Raw genomic sequence first — 19,550 nt, 5'->3', positions numbered from 1 at the left:
TTCCATTGAGGCTTCTGAGGCTACCGAGTCTTTGGCCCTGGGTAGTGGATACATCTGTGGTGGACACTAAATTCCAAGCGGGGCTACACTCAGCTGCCTTTTCCTGTTCCCACCACACAGACGCAGTCCATGGTCTCTTAGGGTTATGCACCCACAGGAATGCAGGACTTTGTTTAAATCCCCCTCAACAGCAGTTCACAGGGGCCAGCTGAGGTCCAGCAGGACTAGAAAACTCTGTCTAGCAAACCCCATTCTGTTCAGTTCCCAAGACCCGCAGCCCACTGCCCCCTCCTCCTCATCGGAAGTCCTCGTTTCCTGTTCCATTTCACCCTGCCTCTCCCCCTTCAGCAACACTTTCTGCTTGAACCAGCAACCCATGGGGGTTTCAGGGAGCAGCCTCCCTGCCCCACTTTCTGCATTTTTCCTCTGTTCTCAGGTTCCATTTTCTTCCTGATGCATGGACCAGGACCTCCTGAGCAGCTCCCCTGCTGTCCTCCCACAGGGTGGTTTCAGGGGATACCAGGGCTGCTGCACCTCCACACTCACCGGTTTTCCACTCCCCTCAAAGTCCAGGCTGATACGAGACCAGCGTCACTGTCCAACTCTGCCAAACATGTGTCTCCATTCCCATTTGGAGGGTGTGTCTGGAATCCTTGTTTACAAGGTGTAGAGGTGGAAGACCATCCCAGAGCCCCATGGCCCTGTACATCTGACTGCAGTTAGCTGGAAGATGGGTAAAGCAATGAATGGCTTTTTTTTCTAAAGCTGTTGCCCTCCCAGCCTGGGCTACAAGCAGTCAGTGCTTGAATCTTCCTCCCTACCCCCACCCCAATCAGGCCTTTAGGGCACTAAGTTGGAAAGGAGCCTGGACGTCAGAGTCAAACAGGCCTGGGCTCTACTGTGGTTTTACCTTACTGTGTCATCTTGGGTGGGTTAGGATACTGTACAGGTGATGTGTCCTCACGGTGTCACACCTAAGGCACCTGGTGTTTTGTCTTCATGCATGTTCTTTAGAAACTCACGTGGAGGGGGGTTTTCCATCTGGGCTGGGCCAGGCCACTTAATGGGCATGTTGCTGGTGGGCTGGCCAGTTCTGAGAAGATCTGGCAGGTGACTGCGGTAGGTCAGCCATTCAAGGCTACTACTGGAGAGTTTGGGAAATACCTTAGGTGCTCTATGCATGTCCACAGGCAGGTCTGTAACTTTTGAGGTGTCCGGCAAAGGCAGCTATCTGGCAAATCTGTGAATGGATGAGTGAACAGATGAGGTCCTAGGTGAGGGCAAGAGCCCAGCAACACACTTCCCCAGTCACACCTGCTCTTTGGAAGGTTCCAGCAAGGCTGTGGAGAGGACCCAAGAGCCTGTGACTGCCACCTCCCAGTAGACCCCAAGGACCTCCAGCCTCTGCTCTCCCCTCAAGGGTCCTGTCGCTCCGTTGGTGGCCATTAGCTGTGGGGGCCAGAGCTGTTCTCCACTCTACCTCCTAGGGCCTGTATCAGCCGATGACGGTTCCTGCGGCTTGTAATGTTCCTGCTGATCTGCTTCACTCACTACCTGTCACTTCTGATGAACTTTCCCAAAAGTCAGCCCAGAACTCCTTAAGGGCAGGGGCAGCCTGTTGTGGTAGTTCCAGCACCCTGTACCAAGCAGGTTCTTAGTAAATGCTGGCTTTTGAGTGGCCCCTTTCTGAAATAAATTCCTTGTTCTCAAATATATCCTGGATCTGGTCCCCTTGGGTCCAATCAGAGCTTGAACCAGACAGCAGTGACTGACCACCTCAACTCTCAAGAGTTTCTGGTTTATTTGGAGGCTCTACCCCACGTTACCCTAGTAAGGCTGGGAACTCTTGCCTTTCTTTTATCTTAAAGGAAGTTAATCCCAGCATATGTGAAAGATGGACCATCCACCCCAATGCCTCAAGTCCTGGGCTTCATTTCTCCATTTCTCCCAGGGGACCCTGGGAGTCTACATGCAAACAGTGATACTAGAAAGTTAACTTCCAGAAATCCCCTTGATAGGCCAGTTCGTCCCCCACTCTCTCTCCATGTGATTTTTTTTTTCAAAAAGTAACTTTTGTAGTTTTTTTTTTCCTTATCACCAATACATACCCAATGTGGAAAATTGAGAAAAAGCAGGTATGTAAAAAGAATAAAATGCTTCGCCATAATCTCACTCTGCAGACAACCGACAATGGCAAAAACCGCAATTAATTTTGCACCAACCTAGTGCTAGGATTTCAGTACACAGCCTTCCAGGCCTACATTTAGGTTTGTTTGAAACAGGAACACGCGGTTTAACCGCCAAACTGCGTCCGCCCCCCCTTAAGGCTAATCCCACCATCCTGACCCTCCTTGGGAAGTCCCGAAATGACCCCGGTTCCAGGTGTAAGGGTAACGAAATGCACACGTTTTTGAGGGAAGGAGGGGAGGAAACGACCTGGTGGCGCAGGTCTGCGCGGCCGAGGGGGTTCGCTGGGCTGGTGGAGGGTCGTGGCGTGGCCTAGGGGGTCCCTGGGCGAGGGAGGCGGGGCGCGGCGAGGTGGGGGCGACTGGGTGGTGCAGGCCTGCGCACGCGCGCGGCCGTGGGCGGGACAGGCGGCCAGGTGGCTTCGCCGCCAGGTGGCAGGCGTGCGCCGCGCCCGCAGGTTCCAGCCCCGACCCGGGCGCTCAGGGCGGACCAGGGTCGGGTCGGGTGGGGTGTGCGGTGGCGGCTCCGCTCCTGGCTGCTCCGCTCTGGGTGCCAGGGCGCGGGTAGCTGCCCCGGGGTTCTGCCCACCGGGGAGGAAAGCCACGGACACTGAGCGCCTCCTGAGAGCCAGCCCTGATGTGAACTCATTTTATCTGCCACGACCCAGAAGGTGGGCGCAATTTTCCTATGTTCCAGGTGTGAAAAGTGAGGCTTAGGGAGCTAGGCAGTTGCTCAAGGGGACACAGCAGTGACGGCTCTGGGACGAAGCCCTGGTGTCCAGACGCGATGGCCTCTTCCCTCATTCCCCGCGGGTACGGCGCGCCGCCGGCCTGCGGCCTGCGGGGAGGTGGTCGGGTGGCCGCCCGGGCTCCTCCTCGGGCCCCTGAGGATTTCCGGCCGGGACCCCGAGGAGGGCCCTGTGGCCTTCCGGCATCCGTGGTCACGACTCCAGCCCCACACGGCCTCCCGCTGGTCCCTGCGAGTGCCCAAGACGGGGCCGCCCTCCCGTCTCCTCCCTTCTCTCCCCGCCCCCGGCGTCTCCCGCGGAGGGCGCTGCAGGCGGCCTAGTTGGGATGAGGGCGGGCGGGCGGCCCACAAGCAGGGGCCTGTTTCCTGACTCGTTTGACCCTGGCTGTCCCCGCGGAGGCCCCCGGCAGACCCAGCAAGGTCATCTAGGGCGAAATTCCAGTCTGAGCCCTGAGCAGTGACTTAAGTTTTCCCGATAAGGCTCAAGAGGGGACACAGAGTGTCCTGCCCACACCCTCACTCTGTCAGCACCTCCACTCTGGTGAAGCCTCTGCTGCAGACAGCCCGGCTCGAGAAGAGACAAAGATAGACTCGGGACAGATAAGGACAGAGACAGCCAGGGAGAGAGGGGCAAGGAGCTCAGAGGTGAAGATGGGGCCGCGCCGATGGGGAGGCAGCGGGCCTGCGGCCGCTGAGATGGGAAGTGGGCCCTGGAGCGGGCTTGCCGAGCCTACGACCGGGGCTGGGATGTTGGAGTAAGACGCCGCCATGGGATCTGGAAAAGAAGGGGTTTTTGGCATAGTAGAAAAATGGATTGGGCTGGCAGCTTGAAGGTCACAGCCCTGTACCTCTGGGCCTGGTCTCGTGTGTGCACCTGGGACCGGTGGGTGAGGGGTGATGTAGAGTCAATGAGGGACGCACTCGCTGAGTCTCCGGAGGCAGGAGTGGAGAGGGCGAAGTGGGGAGGGTAGGACCTGTATACCTACGGTGGAGGGGGCAGGCGGGGGACACATGCTGCTGGGCCAAGACTACTGAGTCTCTCTTGCCTGCTGGAGGTCCCCGGCTCAGGACTTATTCCATGCACATTCTGATAGAATATTTGTGCCCAACACTAACTGTTTGGCTTGGCAAATAAGCAAAGCCATAAAGTCATAGCTGGCTTGTAGGCTCCCAGTCACCATGTGCAGCTGAGTCACAACCACTTCCCCCACCCCCTGAGGAGCTAGCGCCTATGCTCATGCCTGCACTCAGACACATATCCACACAGGTACCCACAGATGCCACGTGCCACTGAGTCATAGCTACCTCCTCAGCACGTGCCTGCATGCACTTGCACACAGGTCCCCACAGATGCCATATACACCTGAGTGTGAGTCATCATCACCACTGAACCCGGAGGGAGGACACCCAGAGTATGTTCTGCCATCCCTGCTTAGAGAGAACCACATATACACATATACAGATATGTGCCCACCGCACATCCTGTTGTACCTGCTGCATCATACCAGCAGATCAATAAATGTTTGTGGAATGAATAAATGAGTAAACAAATGAATGAACTAACAAGTGAAAACGTGAGTGACAATCACACTGCGTGGATACTGGGTAAAATTGGTTGGGGCAGCCCTGCAGGGTGGGTCCCAAGCTCTGTGTCCAGAGGGAGTTGTCTTGCTCCAAATATAGTCTCTGTGGGCTGGCAGGGAGCCAGGGCTGCCTCCCAGACCCTGACTTCACTGGGCCAGAGGCCCAACCTCTGAGGAGTTGAAGAAAATTAACAGAGAAGAGGCCCTTGCTTTCTGTAGCCAGGGCTGAGCTGTGAGATGAGTTGGTGGGGGAATGTGTACTCTGGAAATATCACTTACTCAGAGACTTGAGATGTAGGACAGAGTGCTCTGCTGAAGGGCCCAGAGAAGACTGGTTCTGGATTGGGCTTCTTGGGAACTCTGCCCCAAATGTGCAGAATGTGCAAGAGGCCTGGTCCCACTTGAGATCTGGGGCAAACACAGTGCCTGCGCTGAGCTGGTGATTGCAAAACTGAGGCCCCCTATTAAGCAGTTTTTTGACTAGGCCTGCCTTCTGGGCTGGGCTTGTTCCCAGACCTGCTTCCCTGTCTCTCCCTTGAATCTTCTTTTCTGAAGCCCCTGTGCCTCTGCCCTAATTCATCATCTGGAATATTTTAATATTACCCCAACTGGTCTTCTTGCCTTTAGACAGTAAGTATCTTGCTCATAGCTGTCAGAGTTATTTTTCTAAAATACAGATCCAACTATATAACTTTCCTGTTCAAAATCCTTCCATAGCTTCCCACTTTTCAGCATTAAAGTTGGATGGCCTCAGCCCTGTGATGAGATCCTTCATGACCTGACTCCACTCTACCTGGAGGTTATGAAAGGAGGTTATCCATCCACATGTGGATGGATAGTTGTTGGTTACATGGATCGATGGATGATGGGTGGACTCTAGGATAATGGACGCTTATAGGGATGAACGGACTAGTGGACTGATCTGTAGACAGATGATTAGAAGTATAAGTGATCAGCCAAGCACAGTGGCTCATACCTGTAATCCCAGCACTTTGGGAGGCCGAGGTAGGTGGATCACCTGAGGTCAGGAGTTTGAGACCAGCCTGATCAACATGGTGAAACCCCCTGTCTTTACTAAAAATACAAAATTAGCCAGGCATGGTGGTGCATGCCTATAATCCCACTTACTCAGGAGGCTGAGGCAGGAGAATCGCTTGAACCCGGGAGGCGGAGGTTGCAGTGAGCTGAGATTGCGCCATTGTATGCCAGCCTGGGCAACAAGAGTGAAACTCTGTCTCAAAAAAAAAAAAAAAAAAAAAAAAAAAAAAAAGGGAAAAAAAATGAAGTATAAATGATTAGGAGGGCATGTGGGGATGGAGAGATGGGTGGATGGATGGTTGGAAGGACACTGCTCAAGTCAAGGTTGTTTTTGTTGCAAGGAACAAAGAAAACCCCAGTGTTTTTAAGAATGAGGGGTACAATTGTGAGAATACAATGGACAACCTTGCAGAGAGCACTGACATTCAGGCCTTGTGAGATTGGAACTGGAAAGTCAGGAACAGTGGCTCTTCTCTCCATCTCCCGAGGACCTCAAGGTTCCTCTCTTTCCCACATTTCTCTGTACTCATTCCTGTCTCAGCAGTCTCCCTCTGCTCGATTTTCTTCCTTATGGTCTACTCTCAGCCACTCTTACTCATTCCTTCCACAAGTTTTTACCAAGTGCTTATTTATGTGACTCTTTGTACCTCAACAAAGCTCCTATGTGTTGAAAAATAGCAAGCAAAACAAAGTTGCTGCATTTATGAAGCATACTTTCTAATGAGGAGAGAGAGAGAGTAGGCAGTTATATGTGAGCTGACGTTAAATGCTATGGGAAAAATAAAGCAGGGAGCAGTTTGGGGAGGGGTTGGGTTTCTGCTGCATGTAGGATACTCAGAGAGGGTGTCCCTGATATGGTCATATTTGAGCAGAAATCTGAAGAAATTGAGGGAGTGAGCCGTGAAGATATCTGGGGGAAGAATGCTCTAGGAAGAGGGCATGGCAAGTGCAGTGGTCCTGAGGTAGGAACTCTGTGGCACTGTGTGAGGAACATCAGTAAGGATGGTGTGGCTGATGTTGTGTGAACATGGGGAGGATAGTGGAAGATGAGGTCAGACGGGTAGCAGGACAGATCATGAAGTGTGTTACAAGCCATTGTGAGGACTTAGACTTTTACTGTAAGAAGGAGGGGAGGCATTGGAGGATATTGAACAGAGAAATGACATGATCTTAGATTTTAAAAAGGACCTCTCTGGCTACTGTGATGAGAATAGACTGAAAGGGACAAGGCGGGAAAGGGAGACAAACAGGGAGACCACTTAGGAGGCGACTGCAGAAATCCAGGTGAGAGATGTTGGTAGTTTGGACCAGGGTGGCAGTGGTGAGGGCAGTGATAAGTGGTCCAGTTTAGGATTGATTTTGAAGGTAATCAGGATTTGCTGATGGATGGGATATGGTGAGGTGGCCCTGCTCCAATCAGCTGTGGACAGGGAGGATATGTGGTATAGTGTGGTCATCTAGCTCCACCCTCCAGCAGAGGCAGCTTGACGTTTGTCTTGGATAATGAGGGCTAAATGCAGGGTTGCAGAGTCACGCCCGCAGCACAGTTGTTTCTGTCTGAGCTATAAGGTCACTCTAAATCCCACTCTTTCAAAGCAGACATATTCAGCAGGCTTCATTGAAAACTGCTTACCATTGTTAGGATAGAACTGGAGCTTGAAGTGACCTGACTTCTCAGTGATACCAAACATTCATACTCTCCAAGGAAGAGAATGAAGGAAGAGAATGTTTATGACTGGCTAAGTCTGTCACCATTCAGTACAGACAACCTCCTTTGGGCAGAGTTTTATGGCAAGCTATTGAAGTTATATATGTACACATATGTGTGACAGATCTATATCTATAGAATATATCATATCTCTATGTAATACTTAAGCTACTATGTGTGTGTGTGTGTGTATATATATATATAAAGATTATACACATACAAACACAGTTGCCTTTAGTTGAGGAACCCCAAGAACCTGCCCCTTGTCCAGTCAGGGTTGCTGCCCAGAGAAATAGAACTGATTTCACTTAATACACATGATATGATCCTGAAACTTTAAGCAGAAAGAAATGTTTATGTCCATTTTCCTTAGAAAGGGGAGGTGGGTGTGGTGGGTACCAGAGCTTAGATATTCTTTTGTGTCATAAATGAGTTGTGAAGATAGTGAGTAGATGTTTGTAACATAAAGAAATATTTAGAATGATGACTATTTAGGCTGATGATAGACTAGATTACATGAGATTAGATAGATAGGCACAGGTGGCTGGACAGAATGCGAACGTGGATTGTTGATAGCTAGTTCTCTGTGAGCCAGGAAGCAGGCTCTCACCAGACACCAGATCTGCTAGTGCCTTGATCTTGAACTTTCCAACCTTCAGAACGGCAAGAAATACATTTCTGTTGCTTATAAGCCACCCAGTCTGTGGATGTCCTGTTATAGCAGCTCAGACTGACTAAGACAGATGGTTGAATTGCACTGAGAAATGGACAGTTGGATGATGGCTGTTTAGATTGGTAGATGTGTGAATTTTAGGTTACTGGACGGACAACAAATGGAGGGATGAAAGGCTTGATACCTTAGAGAAGTGGTGCCTCAAAGTCACTTGGAAACTTTGTTATACACACACTGCTGGACTCTACCTCCAGAGTTTTTGATTTGATAGATCTGTGGTGGGGCCTCAGAGTTTGCATTTCCAACTAGTTTCTAGGTAATGCTGATACTCCCAGTCTAGAGGCCATCCTCTGAGAACCACTGCCCTGTGGTATGCCTGGGAGTGTCCTATGCCAGTAGAGCCAACATGGTATTGCCAAGCTGGAATGGAGGCATCTGGGGACCCTGGACTTAGGGATACCATCCAGCAGGGCTCCAGGCATCCTGTCACTGGCAATGGGCTCAATGTCCACAATAGGCCTAGAGGCCCATGGCTCTTCTCCCAGGGATGTAGCACCCTTGTTTAGGACATCACGGCCCACCATGGTCTGTCCGATCATCTCTAACTCCTGCCATCCTCAACTAGGGTTGAATAGGGTCCATAAGGTACATGTACTTGGCCATCCAAGGGTGCTGGCCTTGGCTGTGGGGCATATAGAGCACTCAGAGGCAGTGCCACAGCCAGCCTAGTGCCCAGGAGCCAGCTTCAAAGGATTGGAGATGTTCCCTCTGAGCCCTACCCTGCTGAGGGGCCCTGGCAAGTCCTCCTGCTTTGTCAAAAACACTTTTATGTTTGTTGTCCCTGTTTTCTCAGGCATTGTCAGTCTCTCATCTGAACAAGATTCTGCTTATCAACATTTAAACATGTTTGAATCTCACTTACCTTAAAAAACAACAAAAGCCCCTTTCTTCGACTCCTTGTCTTACTGCAGCTACTGCCCCACCCTCCTCTCACCCACAGTCAAACGTCTCCAGAGCACTGTCTCTTTCCTCACACCTCACGCGCCTCCTGTCCGTGCCAGTCTGGCCTCTCCCTGCTTCACTTCACCGAAACAGCACTCCCTAAAACACTGGTGAGGTGACCTTCAGGACACTAAATCCAAAGTGCATTTTACATTCTCCTCTTTTTTTTAGATTTTCCAGCAGCATCCGAACATTCTCTTGCTTCTTGAAACACTCTTCTCCATTCATTGCAAGGCACAACATGCTTATGGTTCTTCCTATATCTTCGGCTGCTCTTTCTCTGTTCACCCTCTATTCCAGGTTTTTCCTCCTTTACCTGGCCATTGAACATTAGTGTCCTTAAGGCACAGGCTGGGCTCTTTTCTTACTTAATACTCTTCCTTCTTGGCAGTTTTATCCATGTCCTTACCTACCATCTACTTTTCTCCCTCCCAAATAAGTATCTTCAGCTTATTCCTCTCTGGATATCCAAGTGCTCAGCCTCTTCACTGGGACAGCTCAAAGGCGCCTCAGCCTCTAACTAAGGCCAAACAGGATATTTTCCCTCCTCAACCCAACCCTGGTCATCGTTTGGTGTTCACCATCTCAGGGAAAGATACCACCATCCATTCAGCTGGGCAACTCGGAAACCTAGCAGGCCCTTTGACACCTGTGTCCCTCAGCCTTCATGGCCAGACCATCACCAGTATCTCTCCATCTTACTTCCTAAATATGTCTCCAGTCTATAGTTTTTGTCATCTTCACCATCCCATCCTAGTCCAAACCATCTCTTCCCTGAAACATCACAGTTGCATCTGAGGTGGTCTCTCCACTGCCCCTCTTGTGTCCCTCCAACCCATTCTCCATGTTGCAGCCACTCTGCATGTGGGTTCCCTCTCACAGCTCGGAGATGGGGAGATGAATCGCCTGGGGGTAGGCCCTGCTTAGGGTCATGGCAGGGGCTGGGCCTCAGGCTTCCCTGCACCACTCTTAGCCAGGGCCCTTTCCAGGACAGGAAGGCAGGCCCACACGTAGGCTGGAGGCCCCACTAGACACACAGCTCAGCCAGGCCTCCAGGGAATGGAGAAGAGGCTTTGAAATTTGCAGTATCAAGTTTCAGAAAACACAGGGTCAGGGTCAGCAGAGCAGCTGGTAGTGGGGAAGGCCAGGCCCAGCTAATTTCCTGTCAGAAGGGCCCAGAGGCTCCAGCCCCTCTCTGGGCTGGCCACAGGGGAGGAGATGCCGGGAATGGTTCACATTCTTCTGGCTGAGGCTGCACTGAACCTCGGGGGACCTGTGGGGAGTGAGGAGGTGGATCTGCTGAGGCCAGAGTTGGGGGCTTTCCGTAGGGACCAGGCATCTGTTGTTCAACTCTTAGGCTTGGATGAGGCCAGGGACTGCAGAGGAGATGCAAAAAGACCATTGCAGCTGTGAGAGCTGTAGGATAAATAAGCCTAACTTCACGTTTTACAGATGAGGAAATAGGCTCAGACAGGGCCAGATCCTCACCAGGATCCTGCAGAGTATCTCATTCTAAGCCCTGAGCTCTCTGTTTCTAATTGCCCAGGTCTGGATTTCCTGGAAGGCCCAGCTATGGCTGAGCTGTGTGACAGTGGGGACGTGCTGAACTGGGCTGGGCCTGGGCTTCTCCTGCTCACCTACAGACTAGGAGATGCACTTCTTAGGTGCTCTAGCTGTGGGGTGGGTGGCCACGGTGTGGAGTGGGTATGAGAGGGCTAAGTTAGCTGTGGGGCCAATCCGCCTCTCCTTGGAGGGCCCAAGGTCATTCTACCCACAAAGAGAACTTTTTGTCCTGGTCCATTGTCTAAGAGAGTGAGGCAGTCCTGGCTTTGAATGGCCCTGTAAGTGGCCTGGCCAGGCTGGGTGTGACATAGAGGTCAGAGGTCCCCTGGATTCTTAATTCTCTGGTGCCAAGACTGGCCTGGTTGACCTGTTGGGACTGGGGAGAAGAGCACAGGATGTAGTCAGACAAGCCTGGGTTCAAATCCCAGTTCCATCAGGCACTGCTCTGTGGCCTTGGACAAGGTCATTTAACCTCTTGAAATCATGGACTCCTCAGCTGTTAAAATGGGGAGGGGCTACTTAACTTCTTTCTCTAAGCCAAGAAGATGTGTGATTGGTGTGTGTGTGTGTGACTTGGGGAACCCCTCCCAGATTCAGGAAGTGCTGCACATACCCTCTCTACCAGCTGACTCCTCCCCAAGGAAGCATACGCCTGCTGCTGAAGTCAGCACCAGGGCCTGGGTGCCCCCAGCCTGGTTATCCTTTCTTTACGCCTGGCACTTGACTCTGAGACTGGGGCCATTCTTAGATGTCCCAGCCATCAACCTGACAGTCTTTAACTGCTCCCTCTCCCTTTATCCCCTCTGTCCCCATCAGTTAGGCCCTACATCCTACAGATACCACCTCAGGCATGTCTCTGGAGCTCCCATGTCTATCCAGCCCAACTGCCTTCTCAGGTTGGGATAATTACAGCAGCTGCTCACTGGCCTGCCTTCCTCCCAGTCCCCCTTTGCCATCCTCACCAGGGAGATCTTTCTAAAATACACATCACAAACCTGACTTAACTTCTTTTCCTTGCTCCTCCTGATTTCACCTTTGCCCAGTGATCTTATTCTTTAATACTCAGCTGAAATGTCATGTACTCATGTCTCTTACCCCAAGGCTGGGCTATGAGCTCCTCCTATCTTTCTGCAGGCTCCTACTTGCTCTCACCCTATTATAGCTCTGGTTACACCAGAAATCATATCTTGGATAGTAGCTTATTTTACTTGGGGTCCAAAGTATCCAGGAGCAGGCATTAACACAGAAGAAGCATCAATAAATGTATGTTGAATGAATGAAAATGGACAGACAAATGCATGGGAAGATGGACACACTGGTTTTGGGTGACCAGCTCATTCATAATAGGTTCCATCATACAGCTGTGAGGGGAGAGACTGAGATTTGGGAGAACATGTGCAAGGTCAGGGCTTACCCTGACACCTTACAAACTAAAATGCTGGGCAGGTAAATGATTTCCAGCTGCCCCCCAACTGGTGAGTCTCAGCCTCCCAGTGTACCTCCTGTTCAGGTGAAGGCTAGTGATGGAGCCATGGTAGACAAGCCCTGTCCCCACCTGCTAAATTCAGCTGCCCTCAGGAAATATGGTGTTCAGAGATGACAGAGTTGATATGGTTTGGCTGTGTCCCCACCCAAATCTCATCTTGAATTGTAGTTCCCATAATGCCCACATGTCATGGGAGGGACCCAGTGAGAGGTAATTGAATCATGGGGGCAGTTACCCTCATGCTGTTCTTGGGATCGTGAGTTCTCACGAGATCTGATGGTTTTACAAGGGGCTTTTCCCCCTTTTGCTCAGCACTTCTTCTTGCTGCCGCCATGTGAAGAAGGACACGTTTGCTTTCCCTTCCACCATCATTGTAAGTTTCCTGAGGCCTCTCCAGCCATGCTGAACTGTGAGTCAATTAACCCTGGTTCCTTTATAAATTACCCACCCTTGGGTATATCTTTATTAGCAGCGTGAGAATGGACTAATACAAGAGAGGTCACCAAAAACGGGTGGAATCCAGGCAGTGGGTGGGCCTGTGTCAGAAAGAGTCTGCATGTGTAAGTGCCAATAACACTAGGGTGTGTATATGTGAGAACATGTATGCCCTTGTTTGTGTTGCATGTGTGTGCACAGGATTATATGTTTGCATGTGTGAGTGTCCCTCTTGGCCTTGCAGCAGCTGCCTCTGCATATCACATTGCACCTCTGCCCCTCTGTCTCACTCTTATTTCTCCCTAGGCCATCCCTTATCCAATTTGCTTGTTCTGAGCTCCTGCCCCCTGTACACAGCTGTTGTACGAATACAGTGCAATTGCACGAATCACTGTGGTTCATTATATAGCCCTATTAGTTTCCTATTGCTATTGTAATAATTACTACAAATTTAGCAGCTTAAAACAATACAGATTTATTCTTAGTATTCTGGAGGCCAGAAGTCCAGAATGGGTGTTACTGGGCTAAAATCAAGGTGTTGGCAGGGCTATGTTCATTTCTGGAACTCTGAGGGAGAATCCATTTTCTTCCTTTTACTAGCTTCCAGAGGTTGCCACATTCTTGGCTCACGTCTGTCCTCCTTCCATCTTCAAAATCAGAAATGGCTCATTAAGTCTTTCTCCTGTTGAGTTTCCTGTTGGGTCTTTCTCTGACATTTGCTTCTGCCTCCCACTTCTACTTATAAAGACCCTTGTGATGACATTGGACTGATCCAGGATAATGTCTTGGTCAGCAACCTTAATTTCATCTGCAACCTTAATTTTTGCCATGTAAGATGACATATTCACAAGTTCCAGGGATTACAACATGGACATCTTCAGGGAAGGGGGGTGGGGATTGTTCTGCTTACAACAAATAGTCTGTGTCTACTTTAGGTTGTGAGTTCTTTGGGGGCTGAGCTGTACTGTGTTCATCCAGAGATTCCTTGGGATCCATTCAGTGCCCAGTATGCACCAGATGTTTGTAATTTATTCAACATATTTGTTCCTTCCTTCCCTCTCTCTTTCACGGCGGTCCACCCCCATCATGGTCTGATAGCCCTCCCAACCTCTCTGGCCTCCCTGCCCATTGTCCCTCACAGGTGCTTCCCTTAGAAAGGAATGGTTCTATATCTGAAAATTAGCTTAGGTTTGAGAACTATTGACTAAAGAGGTGGCCAGCTCTCTAAGAGGAAGGACTTTGCAGAATTGCAGCAAGTGTATGTCACAATGATTCCTTCATTTTTCCCCCCAAAGAGACCTATGGCCATTTAGGTGATCATTCACTAGAGAAATGGGGATAACAAGACATTTTGAGTAGTAGATGCAGAGTTTGAGTTGACATTAACACTTGGAGCTCAAAGCATCATCATGGCCCCCCTTTAAGAGGCCTTTTGGGCTGGGCGCGGTGGCTCAAGCCTGTAATCCCCGCACTTTGGGAGGCTGAGACGGGCGGATCATGAGGTCAGGAGATCGAGACCATCCTGGCTAACACGGTGAAACCCCGTCTCTACTAAAAAATACAAAAAATTAGCCGGGCGTGGTGGTGGGCGCCTGTAGTCCCAGCTACTCTGGAGGCTGAGGCAGGAGAATGGCGTGAACCCGGGAGGCGGAGCTTGCAGTGAGCCAAGATCCAGCTACTGCACTCCAGCCTGGGCGACAGAGGGAGACTCCATCTCAAAAAAAAAAAAAAAAGAGGCCTTTTGGAGATCACTGTGATGTGATATGGCAGAAGAGCCTAGGGGCCTTTGAATGTCCAGTGTGTCAGCAACAGAGACCAATGCTGAGCCCCTGAAATGGCACTATTCCTTGAGACCAACACATCATTTGGGGCAAGTCAACTGCATCAGGCCCTTTCCATTCTGGAAGGACCAATGGTTCATCTCTACAGGGATAGAGACTTATTCTGGGCATGGGTGTGCCTTTCCTCACCACAGAGCCTTAGTTAGCATCACTTTCCAGGGACATACAGAATACCTGATCCAAAGGCATGGAATTCCACACAGCACAGCACTTAACTGGGGGACACTATGATGGCAAGGGTCCTATTGAACTATGGTTTGTGGCTGCTGCAGGGCACTTGGGATTCTTCGTGCTCAGAAACCAGCAGACAAGAAGAGTCATCATACTGGCAGGGATAACTGACCCTGATCAACAGGAAGGGGCAAGGCTGCTCCTGCATAATGAGGGCAGGAGGAATGTGTGTAGAGCCCATGTGATCCACTGGGCACCTCCAGGCAGCCCCACTGTAATTGTGAAAGGATGTGCAGCAACCCTGAGAAGGGTTTGATTATTTAGCATTTATCGCCTTCCCTCCCCTCCCGCTCACCCCCGGAATGAAGGTTTGGCTCACACCACCAGGTAAACCACCAGCATCTGAGGAAGTTGTTGAGGGTGGGGGGAATTCGGAATAGATAGTGGAAGAGGGAGAGAATGAAGGCCAGTTATGGCTCCAAGATTAACTTCACTGGTAGGGGCCATAGTTGGTCCCACAGACCTCCTGCATTCTTCTGAGTTCCCCTTGGGAATAGAGGCCCAAGGGAAATGGGGAGGAACTTCTCCCTGAACCTGGTGGAGAGTAAAGATCTGTGTGGCACAAGGGGTAGACTGTGATGTTAACACTATAGTTGTAGTGTATTTTAGAGAGTTCAAATTATGACTCTTATTTTTTTATTTTTCGTTTTTTTGAGACAGAGTCTCGCTCTGTCACCCAGGCTGGAGTACAGTGGCATGAACTCAGCTCATTACAAACTCTGCCTCCTGGGTTCAAGTGATTCTTGTGCCTCACCCCCCCAAGTAGCTGGGACTACAGGCATACACCACCACGCCTGGCTAATTTTTGTAATTTTGGCAGAGATGGGGTTTCACCATATTGACCAGGCTCTTTTCGAACTTGTGGCCTCAAGTGATCCACCTGCCTTGGCCTCCCAAAGTGCTGGGATTACAGACACAAGCCACCGTGCCAGACCATTTGAGCTCTGAATTTTCCTTGATATGATTTGTCCATTAGTATTTGTTGTTGTTGTTTTTATTTTTGAGACAGAGTCTCGCTGTGTTGCCCAGGCTGGAATACAGTGGTGTGATCATGGTTCATTGCAACCTCAACCTCCTGGGCTCAATTGATCCTCCAGCCTTAGCCTCCCAAGAAGCTGGGACAACAGGTACATGCCACCATGCCTGCCTAGTTTTTATATTTTTTGTAGAGATGGCGCTTTGCCATGTTGCCCAGGCTGGTCTTGAACCTCTGGGCTCAAGTGATCTATCTGCTTCGGCCTCCCAAATTGCTGGGATTACAGGCGTGAGCCACTGCACCTGGCCCATTAGTTTAAATATATTCATGAGATAGACCATAATATGTAGCTGGCTGGAGTCTCAGAAAACCTTGGCATGCCTTAATATTTGAGAATCCCATTTCATTTCTTATTAATCTCTTGAGAGCAAAGAAAATCCTATAAATCCTGTCAGAGAATGTCAAGAGTTTGGACCCATGTTTTAGATAGTGGTGACTGTCCTAGTGGCTTTTAAATAGCCATCCGGCACCCGCCATTTAGAATATTTATTTTTGCTCTCAGAATAGTTTTAGAAACAAGCAAGGGAAAGGAGCCAAACCATTTAGATTCATGTAACCAAACCAAAATGAAACCAAGATAAAAGTGTTCACAAAAATGTTAACCCAGGAATGTAGAACAAAATTAAATTATGCATGCATATATTAGTCAGGGTTCTCTAGAGGAACAGAACAGATATATATATAAAAGGCAGTTTAGTAAGTATTAACTCACGTGATCACAAGGTCCCACAACAGGCCATCTGCAAGCTGAGGAGCAAGGAGAGCCAGTCTGAGTCCCAAAGCTGAAGAACTTGGAGTCTGAGGTTCAAGGGCAGGAAGCATCCAGCACGGGAGAAAGATGTAGGCTGGGAGGCGAGGCCAGTCTCTCTTTTCACATTTTTCTGCCTGCTTTATATTCTATCTGTGCTGGCAGCTGATTAGATGGTGTCCACCCAGATTAAGGGTGGGTGTGCCTTCCCCAGCCCGCTGACTCAAATGTTAATCTCCTTTGGCAGCACCCTCACAGACACACCAAGGATCAATACTTTGCATCCTTCAATCCAATCAGGTTGACACTCAGTATTAACCATCCCAACGCAGAAAGAAACAAAAGTAAATTTACCAGAGAAGACATGTCTTGCAGACAGAACATGGATTCTGGAGAAACCAGAGTACTCAATCCAGAAAGACACTTGTCTTTAAACCAAAAGATAAAAACCCTTTTATCATTCCAGGAGGACGTACAGTCCTTTATTAAAGGCGGCTTTATCACTAAACCAAATCCTGAATAAAGTTGATATAGGAGTTAAGAAGAAATTATTTAGGCATAGGGTAAGGAAGTCCTTAGTAAGGTTTTCCTTTTAATGAAAAGAAGCTTCCAAATAATTTTCTAACAAAGAGCAGCCTGTAAAATTGAGCTGCAGACATAGACAAGCAAGCTGCAAGTTTGCACGGGTGAATGCCAGCAGCTGTGCCAATAGGAAAAGGCTACCTGGGACTAGGCATATCCAACATGACAGCTCCATCTTCTCTTCTCTTTGCCAGCCACGCATACTATAAGGAGCAGACAAGATGGCGCCAGTCAAGCAAAGACCTCATTTGCAAAATAAGATTAGAGTGGGGCAGTCAGATTCCCTGGACAGTATGTAATGTCACACCTGGTCCAACCAATCTTTGGGCCCTGTGTAATCAGGTATCACCTCCTCAAGCCTGTCTATAAAATCCAGTGCACTCCACTGTGGGCCAGCCTCTCTTGAAGGGCAGAGCTAGCTGTTGTCTTTCTTTTGCCTAGTAAACCTCTGCTCTTAAACTCACTCCTTGTGTATGTCCGTGTCCTTAATTTTCTTGGCACGAGGCAATGAACCTTGGGTATTACCCCAGACAACAACTCCGCTTCCAAGTCAAGGGCTTCTACCAAAAAGGGGGAGGCTTGGCCTGAGAGGAAATCCACCAGGGCAGAAAATGTGAGCCATAGAAACAGAGTGCTCAAAGGGCTCAGGTGAGTATTGTACACTAGTTCCAAGAATCATGAATTCCTTCTGATACTCTTTTTCAGGTCCTGCTTCTGGACACCATTTATGTCACCTTAAATAACAGAGAGGCTCTCTAAACAAAAATAATATTTATATAATAGGGCTGTATTAGTCTGTTCTTGCATTGCTATAAAGAAATACCTGATGCCAGGTGCGGTGGCTCATGCCTGGAATCCTAGCACTTTGGGAGGCCAAGGTGGGAGGATTGTTTGAGCCCATGAGTTCAAGACCATCTTGGGCAATATAGTGAGACCCTGTCTCCATAAAAAAATTAGCTGGGCATGGTGGAGCACACCTGTAATCCCAGCTACTCAGGAGGCTGAGCTGGGAGGATTGCTTGAGTCCTGGAGGTCAAGGCTGCAGTGAGCTGTCATTGCGCCACTGCACTACAGTCTGGGTGTCATAGCAAGACCCTGTCTAAAAAAAAAACAAAACAAACAAACTATAAGCGGTTGAACTAGTTCATGGTTTACAGGCTGTAGAGGAAGCATAGTGGCATCTGCTTCTGGGGAGGCCTCTGGAATCTTACAATCACGGTAGAAGACCAAGTGGGAACTTGCATGTCACATGGCCAGAGCAGGAGCAAGAGAGAGACGGGGAAGATGCTACACACTTTTAAACCTCAGGAGAACTTACTCACCATCATGAAAATAGTACCAAGTTGATGGTACTAAACCGTTCATGAGAAATCCACTCCCATGATCCAATCAACTCCCACCAGGCCCCACCTCCAACTGGGGATTACATTTCAACATGAGATTTGGGTGAGGACACACATCCAAACTACATCAAGGGCATTGCAATGGGAATACCTATATAACACATAGTAAGCTATGTGTGTATTCAGGGAGGTAAAGGACCACAAAGGTTTTTTAAAGGAAAAGTGAGGATCAATACATAATTGTTTTGAGATAATTATCCTGGCTACAAGGATCAATAACAAGGGTGACACTAATCCAAGGCTGGACAGGCAGTTGCTGGACAGATGCCTTCAAAGGAGTAATTTTTGTGTAAGGTTGCAATGGCCTTTGTGCAAGGTTGCAAGTTTTGCAGTTTTTTATGATAGTTTTTGTTATCAGGTATTTATGCATGAGTACTCTCTCTTCATAGCTTTTCCTGGCTCAATTTATCAGGCTTTTTTGTTTTGTTTTGTTTTGCTTTTTATAAACATAAGTGACTCCATTTTGATTCTGACAACTTTAACATTGACAACCATGAAAGATTTCTGACTGCAGTGACTGTCATTGACTGTTGGCCTCAGCTGGTATATTCTGAAATCTATTACTGTGTTTCCACCAAAACCATGCTTCCCATGAACTGCTCCTAGCCAATGATTGAGCATGGCAGGGATCCTAGGAAGGCCCATTCTTGGAATATGTGGGATTCCCCTGATGGCTCAAGGACTTCTTATCTGCCTTGCTGAACTTCCTTAGAACTGCACTGCAATCCAAGTCTTCTCCACTCAACTTTGCTTCCCTTTCTTTTTCAAAAGGATTATACCAGCATCATGATCTCTTGGCTCTTCCAGCCTTCCATGAGTTCCTGCCTATCAGGCATCTGCTTCTCAGAGGACTGAGACACATTTCTGTTACTCCAAGAACAATTCTGTTACCAAGGACCAGTGTTGTGGTCCTTGGACCAGCAGCACTGGCCTCATTAGAAATGCAGAATGTCGCCGGGCGCGGTGGCTCACTCCTGTAATCCCAGCACTTTGGGAGGCCGAGGCGGGCGGATCACAAGGTCAGGAGATCGAGACCATGGTGAAACCCCGTCTCTACTAAAAATAGAAAAAATTAGCCGGGCGCAGTGGCGGGCGCCTGTAGTCCCAGCTACTCGGGAGGCTGAGGCAGGAGAATGGCGTGAACCTGGGAGGCGGAGCTTGCAGTGAGCCGAGATTGCGCCACTGCACTCCAGCCTGGGCGACAGAGCGAGACTCCGTCTCAAAAAAAAAAAAAAAAAAAAAAAAAAAAAAAAGAAATGCAGAATGTCAAGCCCCACCCCAAACCTC

At 49.3% G+C, this 19,550-nt stretch overlaps 1 long non-coding RNA gene across 1 annotated transcript; it reads right to left on the bottom strand.

The window, feature by feature from the left end:
- Nucleotides 1–644: 644 nt before the first annotated feature.
- LOC126935670 (uncharacterized) lies at nucleotides 645–16,489 on the bottom strand. Its single transcript, XR_007719275.1, has 3 exons — nucleotides 16,243–16,489; nucleotides 1,165–1,240; nucleotides 645–723 (listed from the first exon to the last, which is right to left on the bottom strand). It is a non-coding gene; the product is annotated as an uncharacterized LOC126935670 (long non-coding RNA).
- Between the last annotated feature and the right edge of the window lie 3,061 nt (nucleotides 16,490–19,550).

The sequence above is a fragment of the Macaca thibetana genome, chromosome 14, assembly GCF_024542745.1.
Source record: "Macaca thibetana thibetana isolate TM-01 chromosome 14, ASM2454274v1, whole genome shotgun sequence".
Lineage (NCBI taxonomy): Eukaryota > Metazoa > Chordata > Mammalia > Primates > Cercopithecidae > Macaca > Macaca thibetana.
The sequence above is the reverse complement of the archived record's forward strand: the minus strand, read 5'-3'. Positions and strand labels throughout refer to the sequence as shown.